At 49.1% G+C, this 9,989-nt stretch overlaps 1 protein-coding gene across 5 annotated transcripts in view; it reads right to left on the minus strand.

The window, feature by feature from the left end:
* The window catches only part of TEAD4 (TEA domain transcription factor 4), an 84,518-nt gene extending 77,470 nt beyond the window's left edge, over positions 1 to 7,048 (minus strand). For 2 of the 5 annotated variants that reach the window (XM_090043947.1, XM_090043944.1), the window contains exon 1: positions 6,879 to 7,038. The gene's annotated coding sequence lies outside the window, so the exon portion shown is untranslated. Of the gene's footprint in view, positions 1 to 6,696; positions 6,820 to 6,878 lie in introns of those variants that run through there. The other 3 variants (XM_090043948.1, XM_090043946.1, XM_090043945.1) reach the window with 3 other exon arrangements.
* Between the last annotated feature and the right edge of the window lie 2,941 nt (positions 7,049 to 9,989).

Raw genomic sequence — 9,989 nt, forward strand, 5'->3', positions numbered from 1 at the left:
CCAGCATCTGGTGACAGGAATGTCTATATGAGACTGGGATACCTCCCCAACCCTAATTTTGGGGCACATACTCTGGAAACATCAGGCAGCTCAATGCTGCCCACATGATGTTCAGAAATCTTTGGATCACTGCACAGGGCTTCAGCTCAGGACAGATGCTCAGGTTAATTTAGTGGGGTTCATGCCACAGATAACTCCCCCACACCCTTTCCAAATGCCACTTCAATTCTCTTCCCCAGCCTAACGAGTTGCTCTGCTTTCTGCCCCTGTTTGATCTGCAGCTCTGCTTTTTCCTCCCTGCCCAATCTGCCACTGCACTGAATATCCCCTCCCCAGTCCATGTGCTGCACATCAAGACTGCCCATGCCACTTGTGGCATACATGCTGCAGGCTGGCCACTCCTGGGTTAATTCATCTGTAGGAGAGGCAGAGCCCCCTTCAGGGCACAAGTAGATGCAAGACATTGGGGTGAGGTCAGAAGCAGGGCCACAATGTGATAAGTGTCAGTCCACTGACTTCAGTGGAACCTCTCTCTGTTGAAAAGAGATAAGGTCAACTGATTGTTGGCAAAGATTTTCCATTTCCTTGGAGGCTGAATTTATTAGGACTTTCACAGAAAGAGAAGGGGTAGATGGGGAAGGAGATGACAAGAGACATGGCCCTCTAAATACAATCCCAGCCAACCCCTTCCTTACCATGAAACCACTGGCCAGAAGGAAATAGGAACAGAAACTGCAACGTGGGGGTTAAACTTCCCCAGGACCTGGCAAGACAGTGCCTCCTTGCAAGGTTCCTCTGACCTCCCAGCCCCCTTTCCCAGGGAAGGTCAGCAGGTTATGTACTTTCTGCTGAGTTAATCTGCACGTAACAACAACCACCGGCTAAGTAAAACCAGGTTCTTAAAGGGACACCATCAACTTTCCATTTGTCTGACTTTCTTTCACCTGTTGCTACAAATAGCACCTGCAACTCTTGAGAAATGAGAGGAAATGTATTATTATCCTCCCCCGCCCCCACTTTTCCAGCTGCCATACTTGGTGGATGTGATACAGGTGTTTTTACTGTTTCCCCTATAGAGCCAGTGTCCTCAATTCCTCAGTCTAAGGAAAGCTTGCAAAGAAGATTTTTTCCCCAGCTATTTGAGTGGGTCTAATAAAACATATCAGATTTACCCAAAGAACCTTGCCTGCCTATGTCATTAGACCAACACAGCTACAACCTACACCCCTCCGTCCCTGTGGATCTTTCACACAGCAAGAGGGGAGAGGAATTCGGCAGGGGGATACAGGGCAGGTGTCATCCCAAATGTTTTAATTTTTTTTTTCCTTAAGTGATTGGTGTCCCTTTAAATCCTGCTGTTCCTTGGCAAACCCCCCTCTCTGGCACAGTGTTTGTGATTTTCATTTCCAGAAAGTCACTTGGGGAAGAGCTTATCAGGCCAGACAGGCTGATCTGCACCATCATTCCTCCCTCTGCACCATTCCATAGCTTCATGTCACTCTTGCCTCTTGCTTGGCCCATGCTCAGGGCTCTTACGACCTTTCTTCCAGTCATTGTAATGCTGTGGTCACTGGTTACCAGGGATTAAACTTTGACTGGTCATCTGTCATTAACAGTTACCACAAGGGACACACTCTGGAGACCCTGATAATTTATTTTCCGTATGACAGCATGTAGCACAGGCACTAAGGTGCCTGCTACTCTTGGGAGCAATGAGGAAGGAGCCCAGGTGCCGGTTGCTAGGGCAACTGGAGGGACCCAGTGACTCATACCTGTCAGCGGAAGGGGCAGGGCCTGGCTCCCATTTAAACCCCAGGACTGAGTCTAGGGAGGCAGTTCCCCATGGGGCAGCTAGAGGGGAAGGGGTGCTGCTAGACTGAGCTAAGAGGAGAGGCTGGACTGCAGGTATGGCCTGAGGTTGGGGAAAGATGAAGCAACCCTGGTGTGGCAGGAAGAATGATGTTATTGCTGATTGGCAGAGATTTATGTTATAGCCTAGGAGCTTGAGTTTTATGTTTACTGCTTACAACTGGAGGTTTGGGTGAGGTTATTAGGGGACAGAGGAGGCCTCATTTTTGGGGGGTGCAGACCCTGGCACCAGTGAGGGTATAGCTCTTTGGGATGAGACTAACCCCAGCACTGGAAGGATCTGCTTAAAAAGGCCAGGGATGCCTGGTGTGGGGGTGTGCGCAATGATATATATAAGGGGTTTTTTTGTGTTGCTGCCAGCACTGGTGGGTTGCACCTGATTTTGAACTGGTGGCCCCCTTGATGTGGGGCCAGTGCACACACCCCTGCGCTGGTGGGGGCCTTGTTCCCAAAGGGAACAGAAAAGGGGGTGATGAGCCTCCAGGCACTTGAAGGAAAAGCTAGAGCCTCAGGATCAAAATCTGTGTGGTAGGTTCAGACGAGGAGGCCTAGCTAGAATAAAAGGTGTCAGGCCATTCTAGGAGAAACCCCAACATACCCAATAGAATAGGCAGTCTCCTGCTGTCATAATTCCAACAAGACATGGCATGAAAGATTAGAGCAGGACAGAAGGATTCCAAGGGTGCCCCACATAAGGTGTGGATGACTAGGAGGATGGCACCAGGGAGGAAGGCCTGTTATACTGCACTACAACAGAAGCTCCAAAGACTCATGTCTAACCCCATACTAGTACCAATGTCACAGCACATGTAATTCTTCTCACTGAAGCCCAGCAGGTTGAGGTATACCACAGAGCCATGGGTATTGATATTTCAAGTAAAATACAAACAGGGTGTCTAGAAACCATCAACTAATACAAAACTAGAGCCAGTGACTCAACCTGTGGCACCACTAACTGGAAAAGCTGCCCATCCCTAGCAGGAAAACGTCTATTTCACATGGTGCAAAAAAACAAAAGGGAAGTGATTGCACATTTCCAGAATGAAAAAAAAGGAGAGAGAAAACCCATGGGGTAGGAATAAAGATAGGAAGGGGGAGTGGGGGTGGATAGTCTCTAATCAGCTCATTCCAGATCCTATAAGCAGAACCCTCTGCTTTTTCAAGGCTCTTTGTTGGATCCTGGCTTTAAAGAGTAATACATTAGGCACTCATTTACCATGGTGATAAGCACAACAGAGATGCCTGGAGAGAAAGCCAGAGTGAGCAATAAACCATGAACGATAAGAAGGATGGGTTTATAAAGTCTACTGTAAATCTTGACCAACCTGATTGTTGGCTTGGATAGTAAAGCTCACAGGGACAGAAAACTGGCTAAAAGCAGAAAAACAAAAGGTAACTGTATAAAACAATGCATCAAGGAGGAGATGGTGTTTATTGGGTTGTTGCAGGGATCTGCATTAGTCCAGTGTTTAATGATTTGGATGGCCTAGTAAATGGCATGTTAATGAAATTTATATACGCTGAAGAATAAGAATTACAAACATCAGCAGACAGAGACTATTCAAAGGTACCCAGAGAGCTGGAAACCATGAAGAGCAGAAGAATGCAAAACAAAATTCTATTTCAAATAATTAAGGCTAAAGTAAATGGTAGGAAACCATTTCAAAGGTGAGGAGAAAACCTTGAAAAGAGCAGTGGTTAAAGTCACAAGAGAATAAGAATAGAGAACAAATCAGATATGAATTTACAAGGCAATATTGCTGCATAAATGCAATGTAATTTTGTCTGCCTATGTTCAGACATGACTCAGAAGAGACTCTAATTATCTCTATAAGCCTGGCATGACCATGCTTGAAATATCACATCTCAGCCAAGCACCCACATTATCCTTCCAGTAATGACAAATTAGAAAGGTCTCAGAGAAAAGAAGCAACAGTTATCAAGAGCCTTGAAGAAAAGACTTACCAGGAGATATTAAAAAGCATAGCTTGGTTCAGAAAGGATGAAGGAGGGCATGATAGCAGAAGGCAAATATTTACAAGGTGGAAAAAACAAGGAGAGAAGGGAATGAGGAATCATTTAGCACAGCACAAGTAGCAGTAATGTAACAATCAAGAATGGGATTAATTTTGTTCTTTCTCAGGAAAACTTTCCAGACAGTAAAATACATTAGGTTGTGGAATAGTTGCCCAAGGGAAATGGTTGCAACACTGTTGCTTGGCGTTTTCAGAGCTACTTTGGACAAAGCATTACAAATCCTGCAGTAGGAAACACCTTTGCATTGCCCCTGCTCTGCCCTCGAAGTTGGATGAATTGTTGCTTCTTTCAGAAATATTCTAATAGCCTGGTGGGAAAGAGTAAACTCTCTGAACCTGAGGGGGCTGACTGGGCTCTGCTGCTTCAGAACCAGGAGCTTGAAGATAAAGCAATCCCTTATCAGTGCCTAAGCCTGAGTTCAACAGGGTGGGGGAAATGTTTCCCTGTTTTTAAATAAACAACACTTGGAAAGAAAAACAGTGAAGATGACTGTATATTCAGGCAGAACAATGTTTGGGGCAGGAGCTGCTGTGGAACTTTTGTAAGCAGCAAGGATTTTTGTGGATGTTATTTTTAACTGGACCAACTGCAAGGTTGGGAGAGACTTAAAAGACAAACTCTGGAAGACAGTTCATTCTTCTCCAGGTCACTGTGGACCCTTTTTAAAATTTTTTTAATTTTATTTTATTTTTTTAGCAACCATCTCAAGCCCTCTACATCATGTTTTCTGCCCAGAAATCAAATGCCCCATCAGAGTGAAAACCCCAGGTCGTAGTCCTGAAGTTCTTCATTTTAAATTTCTCTCTCCATCCCTTTCCTATAATGTGACTCAGAAAGAAGACAGTGGCTGACAGAAATCCTCTAGAAACCATCAGTGCTGCTGGAGTGCTAGTTTTTTAGTGATGCTCCAAAGCAGTTGTTTTTATGTCCATAAAAAATAGGTCCTGTTTTAATAGTTAAAAAGCATCTTTGGAACTGAAAAGTAAGATTAATTCAGGATCCAAAAAACACATGCAAGAGAGAGAGAATGAACAAACCCCCTACCATTTATATCAAACAGGAAATTTCATGCTTTCTAATGTCTCTCTTATTTTGTCTGAACTCTGAATTTTGCAGGGCTGAGGGGGAGCATATCTGATATGATCAAGTGGCTGTTCCCACTGAATGGCACTTTTGTTCTGCAGATCTGTGACTTGTAAGCGACACTGCAGTTTCAGGGACTGCAAAATCCAGCACAGGGTTTAAGGAAACTGTAAGGTGACATTATGCACTGAGTGAAATCTGCTACAACCTCAGAGAGGACCATGGAGTTTGCCTGTGTCCAGCAGCCTCAACAAAGGCTTCCCTTTACAACACAGTCTGGAAGAAAACTTCCAAGACCCAGAGCTTAACTCTGCTCACAGTGCAGCAGCCTTCAGCTGGCCCCAGCCCTTGTTGTACCTCTCTGCCCCCTCACTCCTCCCCATTACCCCAGGCCTTGTTGGACAGCTCACTGCCCTCCCTGAGAACAAAGACAATGAACTCTCTGACATCTCCCCCAACAGATGGACGGATGGACAGGTGGACAAACGCTCCATTGAGCCAGGCGCATGGGCAGCAGGATCAAATCTAGGGGCAGCTGGTGTGCTCCAGGAAATGGGGACAAGAATGGCCTCCTGCCTCCCTTCCCCCTTCCTCCATGTTTAAAAAGTCCTTTTTGCTGGTTATTTCTGAAGAGCAGTGCTGACTTCAGCCTGGAGGGTTAACGGCCCCTCCAGACCTACTTTAAAGGAACAGATCCATCCCCTCCACAGCAGTCCCTGCCTTGGAAGATACAGCCTGGAATTGCAAGGTGCCTGCTTTATGCAGACACACAAGATCTCCCCCAAGTGAGAAACAAGCAGGAAAGCTCCACTCCACACCCCGCTAAAATATCCCAAAGCAGGCAGCAGACTGCAGCTGCTTACCCTGTCTCTTTGGTGGCGTCACTGAGGGCCAAACAGCCCCATCTTGGCCTCACACATCCTGTAACTTTCCCACAACTTTTTTTTTTGGGGGGGGGGGTGAAGGGGGCATTCTTTGCTAAGAAGGGGCTCAGCATTTGGAGCTCCAACCCACACCCCCAGCTGTTGGATTCTAGGCACTGCCCAGCTCACAACCTCACCCCTTCCCCTGGGAGGGTGAGGGGCTTCCCAGCACAGCTCCATGAACCAGGGCTGGGGATGAGGAGCCACAGAGCAGTTGAGCTGGAAGGGACCTCAGGGGTCACCGAGCCCAGTGTTTGTCAACCAATGACTCACCACCCAAAAGTGGGTCGCACGAATACACAGAAGGGGCATGAACAAACTTTAGAAACAGACCAGCCAACTTTCGCCATCTGTAAAGGAGAAGAACTTGGGAAATGAGCTGCAGCTTGCGAGGGGCTCCCCGTGCCGCCCCCACACACACACATTGGGGCTCGGGCCAGCGGGTCGGGACTGATCATCCGTGTTTACAAACGGGTCCTGGTGCGACAAAGGTTGAGCCCCACTGCCCTAGTCCCACCCCGGCCTGAGGCAGCACAGGTCTCCAGCCCCAACCCCCTTTTTGTCGGGGGTTTCCCGGCCCGTGCAGGACTCAGCGCCCCAGCAACACGCCCGGGCCCATGGGGGGAGGGGAGGGGGCCCCTATGGAGGCAGGGCTGGGTTTTCTGAGGAGAGGGGGGGTCCTCTCCCCTTTCTTAGGACTTTGCGAGCTCTCCCCTCACCCCCACCAATAAAAGAAAAGAAACAAAACCCCCCTCCTAAGTTTCCCCCCCCCGGCAGGGCTGACCTGGCTGCTAGGATCGCCCGGCCTGGCCGCGTCCCGCCTGCAGCTCCGCCACTTTCTGCCGAGGGGCACAGCCGCGGGCTGGTGCTGCTGCTGCTGCTGGCCCAGCCTCCCCTCCGCCCTCCCGCGGGGCAGCCCCGCTCCCGGCCGCGCATCGCTCCCCGGGCCGCGGGGGGGGCACTCACCTGGGGGCCGGGCAGGGCTTCCCCCAGACTTTGCGAGGAGGAATGCCAGGAATGGGAGCTGCGAGGAGATGAGCGCGGCCGGGGGAGGAGGAGGAGGAGCGGGAGGAGGGGGCGGGAGAGGGCAGCTGCTGCCCCGCTGACGAGACGGCAGCGCAGGAAGGAAACTCCGCGGCGGGCGGAGCGGGAGCGGGAGCGGGAGCCGGCGGCTGAGATTGCCCGCGCCGAGGAGCCGCCTCCCTCCCTCCCGCCCTGCCCCGAGCAGCGGGTCCCTGGGGGCAGTCGCTCCCGCTTTGCAGCCCGCGGGCTCTTCGAGGGCGCTCCGGGGGGTCCCCGCTCCTCCCACGCAAGCCCCGGTGTGTCCCCTCGGGAGCCGCCGGCGCCTTCTGCTCCCCTGAGTCTCTTGGCAAACGCGTGGCTCCGGCCTGGGTTTATGGCACGCTCTGCCAGGGACTTGAGTGATGTATGTGACGGCTGGCAGGGGCCTTCTGTTCCCAGAGGACAGCCAGCCCCAAAAGCCTGGGCGTGTGCCGGGAGCGCTGCTCAGAGGGCACCCAGGCCTGAAAGGGGTAGGGCAGGGGTAAGCAACCCCCCCGGCATGGGTGCTGAAGAGTGGCATTCGAAGGGATTTTACTTGGCACACGTGCCTCCGGGTGGATGGCAGGGAAAGGGTGGGGGCTACACAGCAGCAGCAAGGACCAGGCTCCTCCTGGCCACTGGTAATGCATGTGCAGCCCCTGAACATGACAGCGCACCCCCTGTGAAAAGGTGCCTGCTGGCAGTCACTACTTTCCACCCCCCGCCGTTGCCAACACTACCAGTGGCATCTGCGGGCAGTCTGCAATTGCCCCTAGCTGCTGCAGACACTGCTAGTGGCATCTGTGGGTGATCCCTGGTCAACGCTCGCCACTGACAGCACTGTGGTCGCCTGCAGGAGCTCCCCGCTTGCTGCCACCACCACTTGCGGGAGCTCACAGTGCCTTCCCAGCTGCTAGGGGCACACAGCATTCATGCCCCTAGCGCACCAACATCTTACAAGTGTGGGTGTTTTTGGCAGTCTGCCCAAAAAGGTTGCTGACCCCTGGGTAGGGAGTTAGGTCTGTGCTGCAGCAGAGTTGAGGGCAACCCTTTGGTGCAGTCCCACCAGCCGAGCGCATCGCTTTCCAGTCTGACCTTTCTGTAAGCCCTCGCATCCAGGTTATAAATCTTGCAAGTCCTTTCCGCATCACTTTTCTAAAAGATGCAGCTGCATCTGCACTGCTACCGCACTCGCTCATCTAGGCTCTCATCATCTCCCATCCCAATTATGAACCCATCCTTTCTTCTGGCCTTGACAAATGGAGTCTTTCTTCATTCATGTCCCTCCAGGACGTGACTGCAAAGATCATTTTCTCAGCCCATCGCTTCCACCATGTCACCCCCTCATTGTATCCCTTTTCTGGCTCCCCCTTCTCCATGGCATCAAACAAAGCTACTTGTCTTTCAGCCTTTCCCCTCCTACCCTGTTAAAAATTTAAAACAAGAACTGTTTTCCTTTCTTTCATGTTGCCTTTGTCCTCAGAGGACCTCCCTACAAGCATTTGCAAAGGACACCTTTTCCTTTCTCCCATGCTGCCTTCCACCCAGGGCCAGACACAGGCATGCGCAAGCTGGGAAGCCACCCTGGTCCCAGACAGAAAGGGGCTCCAAAAATGGTAACTTTTTCTCGTTCATTATTTATGATTATTATTATTGTTATCTCTGGCAAAGGGGTGCCCGATACTAAAAGTTTGCCCAGGGCCACCAGAAATCTAGGCACGGTGCTGCTTCCACCTCAGAGGAGCTCCCTACAAACATCTGCAAAGGAAATGTCATTGTTCTCCTTCAAAGCCCTTCTTAAAACTCTCCTTTTCCACAACGCCTACAAAACCATAGGCTGCTGGTGTGCTGAAACTCTGCCGTCATGCCGATCAGTATTGTCTTGCTGTTCTTATTCAAACTCCCTGGAGGTTTTTGTCCTGTATATAATTTAAAATTGAAAACTCCTTGTAACAGTGACTGTCTTTCTGTTTATACAGCACCTAGCACAATGGTGCATGGCTAAGGCTTTAGGCTCCACAACAATCATAATAATAATGATACGTTTCTCAAACTGACAAATGGCACACAGGAATATAGTAGAGGGTGCTGCCAGTATACCAGCACACCAGGCTGTAGACAAACCAGTACACTTCATCATCAACAGGCAGAATAGGTCTACTTTAGGCATACTCTACCAGCAAAGGAATACCAGCATATAGAAATAACCAGGAAAACACTGCTGTGAATCCAATTAGGCTGGCAGAGCTGTGTTTGTGTTAGTATAGTAGAATCCCTCTCAAACTCCCACTCATCCTCACCACAAGTGAAGCAGACTAATGGCAGGTGCAGATTTGCCAGAATACTTCAGTGGCATCAGCTGGCACAGTGCTATTGCTTCAGGATCATGCACAACTCGCTGTAGTTATGCTGACAGACATCTCTAATGTAGATATAACTGTAGAGTTGCTGGCAATAATTCTTTTATCAAAAGGCATGAAATATTTGCAATTTTGAGGCCTCAGTATTTTGAATCTTATGATATTGTGGAAATCTCAGCTTCCATTTTTTAAAAATTAAGTTAATAAATCTCACAATGGTGGAAAGAAAACAGAAATCGTCACTTGGGTGCATACTAAATCTTAAGAAACCAGAAGGAAAAGAACCTCAAATTATACATAAAAAACTTCATGGACTGGATTCCTTTTTTAGGTACGACTCATGAGTTTTGAAAGCCTGGGGTTAGCGATGCTGAAAGTAGCAACTTCTTGTTTGATTTTTTTTTTGTATTTAGTTTTTTATTTCTATACTAGCATTTACTTTTCTTTGCAATTCAATGCAGTGGTTAGAATGTTTATTTTACCTTATGAATGCATATGTATTTTATAAGCAGTAATTCCAGGCATCAGCCATATGCATAAAATAGAAGATGACTAAATTATTGAAGATAGGGAATACAAAGTTGCAGTGTATTTTGTTGTCATTTTCATAGTTTCATAGTTGGTAGGGTCGGAAGGAACCTGAGCAGATCATCAGGTCTGACCCCCTGCCATGGAA

The sequence above is a fragment of the Crocodylus siamensis genome, chromosome 4, assembly GCF_052110815.1.
Source record: "Crocodylus siamensis isolate JL-2025a chromosome 4, ASM5211081v1, whole genome shotgun sequence".
In the NCBI taxonomy this organism is placed as follows: Eukaryota; Metazoa; Chordata; order Crocodylia; family Crocodylidae; genus Crocodylus; species Crocodylus siamensis.